Here is a 10306-nt window from a genome sequence, read left to right as displayed (position 1 = left end):
GGGGGGGAGGGGAAAAAAAAAACAACAAAAAAAAATCAGTGAAACAAAGAAACAGAGCATAAAATTCACATGAGCCACCTCAATGGAAAAACTCTCGGATATTAGTGAAGTGTCTATTTTACAGACTCACCTGAATTTCAGATGCAAGTAGCACCAAATTGAGATGTAAATCTGAACTATATTATGTCAAATGTCTGTGTAAAAGCAGCAAGGTGTCAGGAGACCTTGTGATGCCCATGGCTTCTGCTGTTGTGGATTATGTTGGACCTCAGCATATTTTGGAAGCAAAAACAGAGTTAATGGACAAAATGATAACAGCAGATCAAATTTACCATGCTATTTGACAGAGGCTGCATAAAACGAGTCTGTGCTGGTAGAACTAAAACTGATGCTTGCAGTGCTGCTCCTTTCTATTGTTCCCTGGACATGCATTGTAGTAATTCTGGCTATAACATGGGAGGAGCATGTTTCTCTACATTCTGTCAACATTACAGGTGTGGCTCCTGTAGTGGAAACACACTCCCCAGTAGGACTGGCGATTGAAATGGCTTCCCTGTGGATAAATTGGAACAGACCTTTCCAGACCACAAAGATATTATCTTAGAAATATAGTTCATACTCAGTAAACTGCTTCTTGCCTTAATAAATATAGATAATTGTTTTCAGCTAATTTGTTAGCTAACTTAAAAAGCAAGATGCACAGGCTTTGCGTGTTAGTTTTCTGTTCTTGTTTGGCCTCAGTCAGTAGTGACAAATATCATGCATTTCCTGTCTATTTGGAGTCACTTGGCATTTTCTATTCTATTGTTAGGACTAAACCATCTGTATCATGACATTCTTTTTTGTGACCCTCACATGCAAAGCTGTCAATCTGCATTGGCATGAATGTTAAAATCACAGCGAAGCTGTTGCGAGCAAACTATTTCTCCTCAGTGTAGTTTTTCTGATTAGGAAGTGCAGGCAGCCACAGCCCACTGTTTTGTGCCTAAGTAAAGGATCTCCTCATCCCTCACACCTCCTCACAACAAGATGGAACTTCTTTGGTCTTGTGCTGCTCTGGGATGTTGTGCAATGTCCACTGTCTCCCTAAACTCTTCTCTCAGAGTAGCCCTGCCTGGCAGCAATCTTCTCTAACACGTGCTTTACTCACATGCCCTGCCTGAGCTGGAAGGTATATATGCACTGTCTAACAAAGGGAAGGAGAAAGCAAAGTCTGAATGCAGGAGCAGTTAAAGTTTATTCCTATCTCTTCTCCTCTGCACCTGCTTTTTGTCCTGTTCAGAGCAGCCCCTGCTATTCCTGCACTTCCCAGACAGCCATAATCTAACTATTCAAAGAGAAGGAAACACAAGCCTACCTTAAACAAGAGTTCCCAGGCAGACAGACTGACACCGGACAGTCACAAGGCAGTGGCACAGGCAGCAAATGGGAGGAGAGATGAAATGACACATGAAGTCAAATGCTAGCTCAGCTCACATGGTCCAGTAAAATCATCCAGTAATCTGATGGTATGCAGTCAGTGAGCACATCTGTCTGCACAAATAGCAGGGGCCAGACAATACAGCATCTCATCCCCTTTTGTCTTGTGGTTCTCTCAAGCTCCAGATGCAGAGCTTCTTACACTGCAGGAATTTCATTGCTTGTCTGAATTTGTGGTAGTCTTTTAGCTATAAATGTTTTAGGAACAGAAACATTGCCTGGTCTCTAGCAGAGTGCATTTTGCAAGCCAGATTTGCTACTGGTCCAAAGCAGAGCACTCTACTACTCCCTTCTCCAATTAATTTCCAACGGGGACATGTACTCATCTCTGTGCAAACTACTCCTCATCAGCTGCTCAGGAGCAACAGCACGGCGTTCTCTTCCCAGCTCATTTATCCTCCTGCGCAGAAAAAGCAAGACATAATTAAACATGTCCTAATAGAGGACAGGCAGGCTGTGGTGGCAAAGCTGGTTTTCTTCTGTTAAATATGTCTGGATTTTATAGGTGACACTGGTGTAGTCAAGGCACTGAGAGAGGTCTGTTCTCTTATTACAGATTAATGTACAGTGAAGTACAAATGTACACATGCAGCTATTATTTGCCCTGGAGAGGTGTCCAAAGGTAGCTTACATTGGATTTTGCAATCATATGGGCACTTGCTAACTTTATGAACACAAACCCAAGGTGTTCCCCTCAGCTGTTGAAGTGTGGCAGGTGGTGTCAGACCCTTAGGAAGACACCAGGGCAGCGTCTTTGAAGTCCAATTGGTCCCTGTGTGGCCAAGGTTAGGAGTGACCTGCTCTGCTATGCAAGGTGGCCACATCCTTGCCTGCTGGTACAGGTGACTGACTAGTCCAGAGAGTGGACCTGTGAATCACTCCTTTTATTTCTAATGACTCCACTAATCATTTAGCATTATTGTGCTCTTTATTCTGGCAATATAACTAGTATGGAATGCCAGGTGTGAAATGAGTGGAGTGCCCATAGGGATCTTCCGTCAGGAATAACTGAAATACACATATGGTTATTTTGTAATTTAAAAAAATAGGTAGAGAGTCTTTAAATATGTAAAAAAGAGAAAGCCAGAAGCAAATCCTGGTGCAAATAGGAAGGGAGTAGCTGATTCTCCCTGTTCTCTGTGTGTAGGACAAGAACTGATCATCTTAGATAACATCAGGAGAGGTGAAGATCAGACATCAAGGAAGCTTTGTAGTGATAAACAGTTAAATGTGAATTAGATTGTCTGGAAAGGCTGGAATTTTCCTACTAATGCTTTTCAGAAGCAGGTAAGGTGTAGCTTTTTCAGCAGTTTTGCAGGTCATACTGGTCTGGACTGGCAATTTTCTGGTAATTTTCTAGGTTTTTTCCAACTTTCTTTCCTGTGATTGTCTATATTACAGTATCACCTACCTTGGCTGCAAATGGGCTGGGGATCCTATTACATTTAGGAACTGCAACAAAAGTATTTTGCCATCATTTACAAATATGCTTATCTCTGCTAATTACCATTAGCACTGCAATTTGGGTAAGCTCAGAATAGTCCTGGACAGATCTAGAAGGAAAAGCATTTGTATGATACTTTGATGATTCATCCTATGTGTTAAGAAAAATCATTTAATAAATGATTAATTTGTAACTGTTTACCTATTGACAGGTATTTCACCTCTCGTGTCTTTTCGCATCATAAGACTAATCAGCTTGATGCCTGTTCCATCTCTCTGCTTAGTGTTCTTTCAGAGAATTATCAGGATCCTCTTTCAGATGGCTATGGTAGGTATGCTTCCTTTGTACTGAATGTCTTCCTACCCGGGGCAGACTTACTAGATTTAGGTAGAACCAAGCCAGGACTTGCTTGAAAAAGTCTCTTTCCCACCCCACCAAGTTGTAAGCAGGGGTGAGGTGCCACTTGGTTTGTGGGGCTCCGGAGTCTCCCAAAGGGTTTTTGGGACTGAAAGTGTTCCCATCACACTGCACTCCAGGTGTGCTAGGGAGATAATGTTAGACATCCATGACCATTAAAGCCTGCCAGGTTCTTAGTATGACAGAGTAATGACAGACATAACTGGCAGACATAACGCGTGACAAGTGACAAATGCTGGCTGTCAGACTGGGAAGGAGTTGGCCAGTGCCATGCAGCTGCAGTTTTCTTCCCACCAGCAGAAATGGCACACTTTGTAGCCTAAAGAACAATGTTTTCGTTAAGGTTTGGACTTTCAGCTTCTGTTGCCTCATTTTCCCTTTGGAGGCTTTACTGTATGGCAAGGTCTCCTCTTTGTATAACCAACAGTCTGGACAAAGCAATCTGTGTTGGTGAGCCATCTGCCTCACACTGCCTAAGCCCCAAACTTGTGCTTTAAATTGTCATCTTCCTACCATGAACACAATATTTTTTTTCCTTTTTTGCTGGTGTACAGACACCCAGAACAGTGTTCAGTAAAAGCCTTGCACTCCACTCCTAGGTATTTTAAATTGCCAAGCACATTCCTGTTTGCTTTTGCTTCAGGTGGAGGCTCATGCTTATGTTTTGGTCCCTTGTTTTACTGCTTATGCAAAAACTTTTTATGGCTCTCTTACGGGAAGGGCAGTGGCTGCAATCACCAGTCGCCATAGGGTCAGACACAGACCTTGATGGCATTACTGAAGATGGGACAATCTGTTCTCCCCATATTGGGTCACTGGAAGGTTGTAAAGAGGATAGTAAACTATTGTCTTGCACAACATTGCATTCCTCCTGCAGCCAGCCTCATCTTGTCTGGTCCCTTCCTACTAAACTGCCTCTTCCAGGCCAGGGTTTTCCTATTGGGTTCCCCAGTTACCATACATACCTTGGCAGCTGGTACCCTGGCATGGGTTTTCTGTCTCATGACAGGTTAAATCACAATGCTTTCTGGGACCTTCCTTTTGCAGCATGCCTGGATCCTGCTTTGAACTGCCAATTTGAGAATCTGAAGTCTCAAAATTCGAGTATCTCTTTCTTTTCTTCCAGTTTGCCTCAGTTTCTCTCTTTGGGGACTACTTACAGATTCTTGCCTGTTGTTCACACTGATGATGCTCCTTGGCCTGAACCCCAAGCCTATATTTAGGTTAGATTTTGCAATACTCCTTTTTATTTGCAAAGAATGGGCACAAAGGCCTCTTTTCCCTGCACCTACAGCAAGTAGAAGAAAACAGACACTTTACTCCTAAACCTCTGCTTGCTCCATTCTGTGTGAGCTGCATTCATGTAACTGGGCAAGTTCATGGCAGAGGACCATTCTTGGATATACAACAACTGTGTCTATCTCACAAGCCTCCATCAGGATAGCCAGAGGCTAGAAGGGTATAAGGAAAAGTGCCACATTTGCTTGCCCTGCTCCTTTGCTCTTGCATAGGCATTAGAACCTGCAGGGGACACAACACTGTGCTGGGATGCTATGACTCTCCTAAGTTCCTGCTCCCTCTCAGATGTGCATAGACAGTTGCTTTTCTCACTTTCACATCCTTTTCATATATGTGCCTATAGCTTAAGGCAGCTGCCTGTCTCCAGGCTGTTGGTTGTAAGTGGATACCAAGGTTTCTCCAAGTCAGGTCTTGCTCAGGACATTAAACGTGCAGTCAATGTCTTGGACAGTGGCTTCTGTTGATTAAGTGATGACTAAACAGCATGGGAGTTCGAGTTGCTCCTAGCGGTTAGCCTGAACAGACTACAGAGAGGCACACTGCATCCCTCAGCAGGCTCTGAGGTTTCTTACATACCCAGCTTACCATGTTCAGCATGAGGCCACTGTATTCTGTAATCACTGCAGCAGTTCTTGAGTGATTTGGCTTTTCTGTCAGAAAATAGTGGCTAAATCCATGTGCTTCTATTCAGACAGTCCCATCTCAAAAATTTCAGCCGGGCCATCTCATAGTGGAAGTGAGACTTCTTCCAGGGGCATTAGCTGTGAGATCTCCAGAGTTATAGCCACATTAATCATGAATTCCCTGAGAAACTGCCCTACCCCATTAAATACACTGGCATATTTTTTAATAAGGTCACCTGCCTTGTGTCGGCTGAGATGGAGTAATTCCCACTTTCATTACCAGTTTGATCAATTTAATATCCAGCCTGCTCAGGGACTGAGCTCTAGTGATGCTGCTGTGTGTACAGCATGAAATCTGTGGTGTTTTACATCCTACTTGATTAGGTCTAAAAGCACACCATCTGCCAATGCCCTCCTTTTACCTTTCCCTTGCAAACATGGGTTCTTGCTCTCTTCCTTCCACCCATCCTGCAGATGCTACACCAATGTGGAAAAGTATGTAGCCAGTTGGGAAGCTGTGGCTGAAGCCTCTACAGGTTCTTGCTTTCTTCTGGGTCCTGACTGCTTCCAAAGGGATATCAGGAGGGTGGTCCTCTTCCTGTTGGCTGCCTGGTCTTAAGTATCACGTATTCCACCCTGGTTTCAGCTGCATAGACACTGGGGTTGCCTATCGGCTCTTTGTGGCAAATCTTGCTGGACACCATGCTGTCCCTAAGGAGCCAGTCCCTCCGCCTTCACCAGCCAGCACCTTCTATCCTGTGGCAACAATTTCCACTGTGGCAGCCAGACCTGCTCCACAATGTAGGGCCAGCAGCTGTACTGGGGTTTGCAAAATAACCTCTGTGCTGTCCCATCAACTGGTTTAGGCAAAAAGAAAACAGTCCTTTTGACTCTCTTATGCAATCACTTAAGCCCAAGCAGTTATTTTGTGGCTTAGGGCTTTTTTTCATTACATTGCTAGTGGAAAATGACTGTCATTGCCTCCTCTAGCTTGGGCTTTGGTCCTTTGCAACCCAGATGATTTGTAGAATTTCCCTCTGGGCAACAAGAAATGGCAGCATGGCCAAGCCATGAAGAGTGGGTAGGCAATACACACATTGCAAAGCCCAGACCAGATTGATGTAAATATTGCAAGTTTTCTTGGGAAAAGAATGGCCCTATATTTTTACAGATTATTTTACCAGTAGTCTTCTACACTGGTTACTTAATGCTTGAGGTTTGGGGGAGCATCCTGGCTAGCAGCATCTCAGAAAAAATAAAGCTTTACAGCCAGGTGACTGCATTAGCAGGACCATCTGAGTAATATACTCAAATCTGCAATCTATAGAACAATGATAAAGTAAAATTCTGCCTGCTAAAGCACAGAGAACTTACACCAAGGAAAAAAAGAGTCCAAATACAGTCAGGATTTAGCATCCACCGGCAGACGTTCTCTGGAGTGGGCTGGGTACCCTTCAGTTAACACACCATCCCCTAGGTATGTTAAATAAATGTTCACTGCCTTCTCCGCAACATCCTGGTTAACAGCAAGAGGGTACTACACAGCGGTGTTGCACGCTATCAATAAATGATATATTACATCCAGCCATTAGGTTGCTGCCCAAGTTTGGGCCAACCTGTCCAGCCGAGCATCGTGATTAAACCCACCAAGAGATTCCCCGCTCCTACCGGCGAGCCTCTCCGCTGTCATTTGTCCCCTGTGCCGCTGGATGGCAATGCTGGCTAAAGTATCGCCGAGGTTTCGCGGCCGCCACAGAGAGCGGCGGCGGAGGAGGAGGAAGACGAGGAGAAGCTTTTTTCCTATAGTCGTGCCGAGTCGGTAGGAAACGCGACCCGCTGAGACGTCGCCTCATTTGCTGTTGTTTCCAACCTGACAGAAGATGCACGACTCACGGTGCGGGTGATTTCTTAGGATCCCCGCATTTGGAGGACTTGAATCATGAAAAACTAGTGTTTGGCGTGAAGGTTCTAAGTGTAGGAAGGGGTTGCCTTCCTACGGGGGCAGGAGTGACTAAGAGTCATGCATTGGCACGGCTTGCTAGAAATTGCCCAATTTTTGTACTTAAAAACTGTACTTAGACTTTGTAAAAACGACTTCGTAAGCATGGCATGGCTGGGCTCAATGACTATTCAGTGAATTCATTTGAATGTGCATAGACAGGGCTTGCTTGAACTGCTGCATCAAAGAGAAATGCTGAAATGAGTCATTTCTGAATCACGGCTTATTTTCTGTTGTTAGCTCATCTGGAATCCCATGGTGATCAAACGGCCTTTTACAATGTGTTAATACATCGCTACTCCATGTGTTTAGCAACAGCTCAGTTCCAATAAATTGTAGGTACTCACCCATTATAAAGAGGTAGTGTTTTCTGCCGTGTGCAAACTGGCTGGGGCAAACTTGGAGATGAAAACGCATGTGAAATTTCATGCGGTTCCAAACACGGTTTTTCATGCTGCTTCCACTCTGATTTCATACATGCTTTCTGTTTCCTTGCTTGCAGGGCAAAGTCCAGCCAGAAGACATTGCCTGAAAGGAAGAGTGCTCCTGTCCTCCAGGAAGGGCTGCGGGCAGCCTGACAGCAGCAGCCAAGCCATTTTCCAGACACAGGAGTGGAAGGGAGGCAGGAAAAACCACCCTCAACAGCAGTTTAAGGTAAGGCCCTGGTTTCCAAATTGGTGGCCATCCCCATCCTACACCTTCAGCTCCATGGGCTGGAGAGCTTGGGCCAGACTATGATCAGATTCAAGAACTCATCTGCTTAAATTTGGAAGGGAGGGTAATCCTCCCCCCCCTTTTTTTTTTCTTTATGAACTGAATCAGTCGAGCAGGTCTGCAAAAAGTTGACAGGAGGCTGAGGAAGAGGGTGTGAATCCCTTAAGGCTGCTATTGTCATTGAACTCTCCATGGTGTGAAACCACAGCCTGAGGTGCTGAGCTTCTCCCCAGAGCGACTGAGGCTCAGGAACCAATTCTCTTCTGCCAGATCTTTTATAGGAGTGCATGGCTGGAGACGGAAACGTCTTCAACCAGCACAGCAAGCTTCACCACAACCCGTCTGTCAGTGCCATAAGCCCTGTCTGCTTGTATATGAGTTACATGGACGTAAAGGCCAAAAACTCTCTGCCATCAGCTCCTTAGGCTTCTTCTGTCACACATAATTGTAGCTCAAAGGTCCTGAGTAATTGCATTCATATTGGGCCTGATCCAGCCCCCAATAATAATCTTAATAATGCTGCTCTTAACCAGCCACATGAATCCCTTTCAATCCCCAACGCAGGCTCAGTCATGCTGTAATTCAGTAGAGGAGGCCATTCACTGTGGGGCTAATTTAGTTTAAAATGCAAACAGCCTATTTATGGGACAATTTTTTGTTCCTGCTCTAAATTCTTATGCTCAATCAACAGCCTGTAAACCAGGTCAAGCCAACACATGACCCATTAGCGTAGGCAGTTGGGGCTTACAGCCCTTAAGAGCTGTATTTGTGCTGTGCTTCCTCACAAGTGCGGTATATCCCCCGCTTAGCTAATGGGCCCAGTTGTAAGGGAAAATTATAGAAACCGTTTTCCTGCACTGGAAATCAATTTCATACATTTGCAGGGTTGAGTTTGACCCTGCACTCACCCACTCGATCAGCCACCACCTTTTGCAACCAATGCCGGCCTTCCAAAATGAATCAGCACCACTTCCCCTCTGCATGGGAAGAGCACAAAATGGAGGTAAGCAAAAGAGCTTCACCCTGTTCAGATGAAGACTATCCTCCCACCATTTGTGCTGCTGGGAGTGGGATTTCCAGGAACACAGAGAAAGGCTTTCCTTCTGAGAAGGCTCCACATGAGCACTGGGCTATTCACACAGCCCATGTTCCCTGATAGGCCTAAAAGAAGATTAAGTAGCTTATTCTCAAATTTTGAAACACAACCCACAGTGTGCAAGACCAGGCAGGGGTTAAGACATGCCCACATCCACCAGGGAAGCAGGCTGCAAGGCAGATGTCTTAGGTCCTTGCACAGGACAAGTCTCCTGATTTAAACACCTTTATTTTTTTCTCTAGGGTTATTTTTAAGCTGGCCACGAGATTTCAGCAGTATTCCTTATCAAAAGCTTTGGTGGGGCAACCTAATACTGTGTGAAAGGAGGGGAAGGGTTGAAATAGAACAAGGTGAGAAATGCTTCTTAGGACAGCTTCACCTGGTATGGGGAGCTGTGGCCTTAGGGGCCAGATTTACTTGGACAAGGGAGGCTGTCCTGGAAGAGCTGGTGAAAGAAGTAATAAGCACTCCAGGTGGGAAACAAAGGCAGGGAAACCACCCACCCATAAATATGGGCAGGGCAGACCTACATCTACATTGCCTACAGCTGGGGCCATCTGTCTAGAGGCAGGGAAGGGTGTCAGGAGAGGTGGGCCTGCTCCAGGTTAGCAAGGTTAAGTGTGAAGCAGGTGATGCTGACTCTGGGGCAAGTGATAGCCTGTCTGAATTTGCATGCCATATTTTTCCAGTGACACTTTGCACACAGAGTGTGTGTGTTTTCAGCATAGCCCCAAATAAACACCACACCCCTCCGACACGCACATCTCTTACATGTTTTGAAATAGGTGCCTACAGCTGGAAGACAGGAAAGGGGGCAAAGACTTAGGGGACTCATTTCTGCAGAGCCCATTTATAGCAGGACCTGTGACAAAGAAAATCTCAAAACTGAGGCTGGCTGGATTTCCTTCCTCTTTGTCCAGCTGTCTCACCCTTAGGCAACTCTCTTAATTCCTTTGTGTCCCAGTTATCTTGAAGATACAGGATAAACAATACCACCTACCTCACAAAAAAAAATTACAGTTCCTCTCAGGATTTTGCTTAGTTTTTATACTGAACTTCCTCTGCTTCTGCCCTCACCTTAGAACAACACAGAGGCTTATAGCGCAATCCTGATGCAGAGATACAGATGTGTATTTCCCACAAGTACAATATTGCCTGTTCCATTTGTAAATCTGACTCCTCGAGTGCCTAAAATACTTCAAACACTTTATTTTTACTTCTTGTCTTCAAGGTTC

This window comes from Nestor notabilis, unplaced genomic scaffold, assembly GCF_000696875.1.
Source record: "Nestor notabilis isolate BGI_N333 unplaced genomic scaffold, ASM69687v1 scaffold5375, whole genome shotgun sequence".
In the NCBI taxonomy this organism is placed as follows: Eukaryota; Metazoa; Chordata; class Aves; order Psittaciformes; family Psittacidae; genus Nestor; species Nestor notabilis.
The sequence above is the reverse complement of the archived record's forward strand: the minus strand, read 5'-3'. Positions refer to the sequence as shown.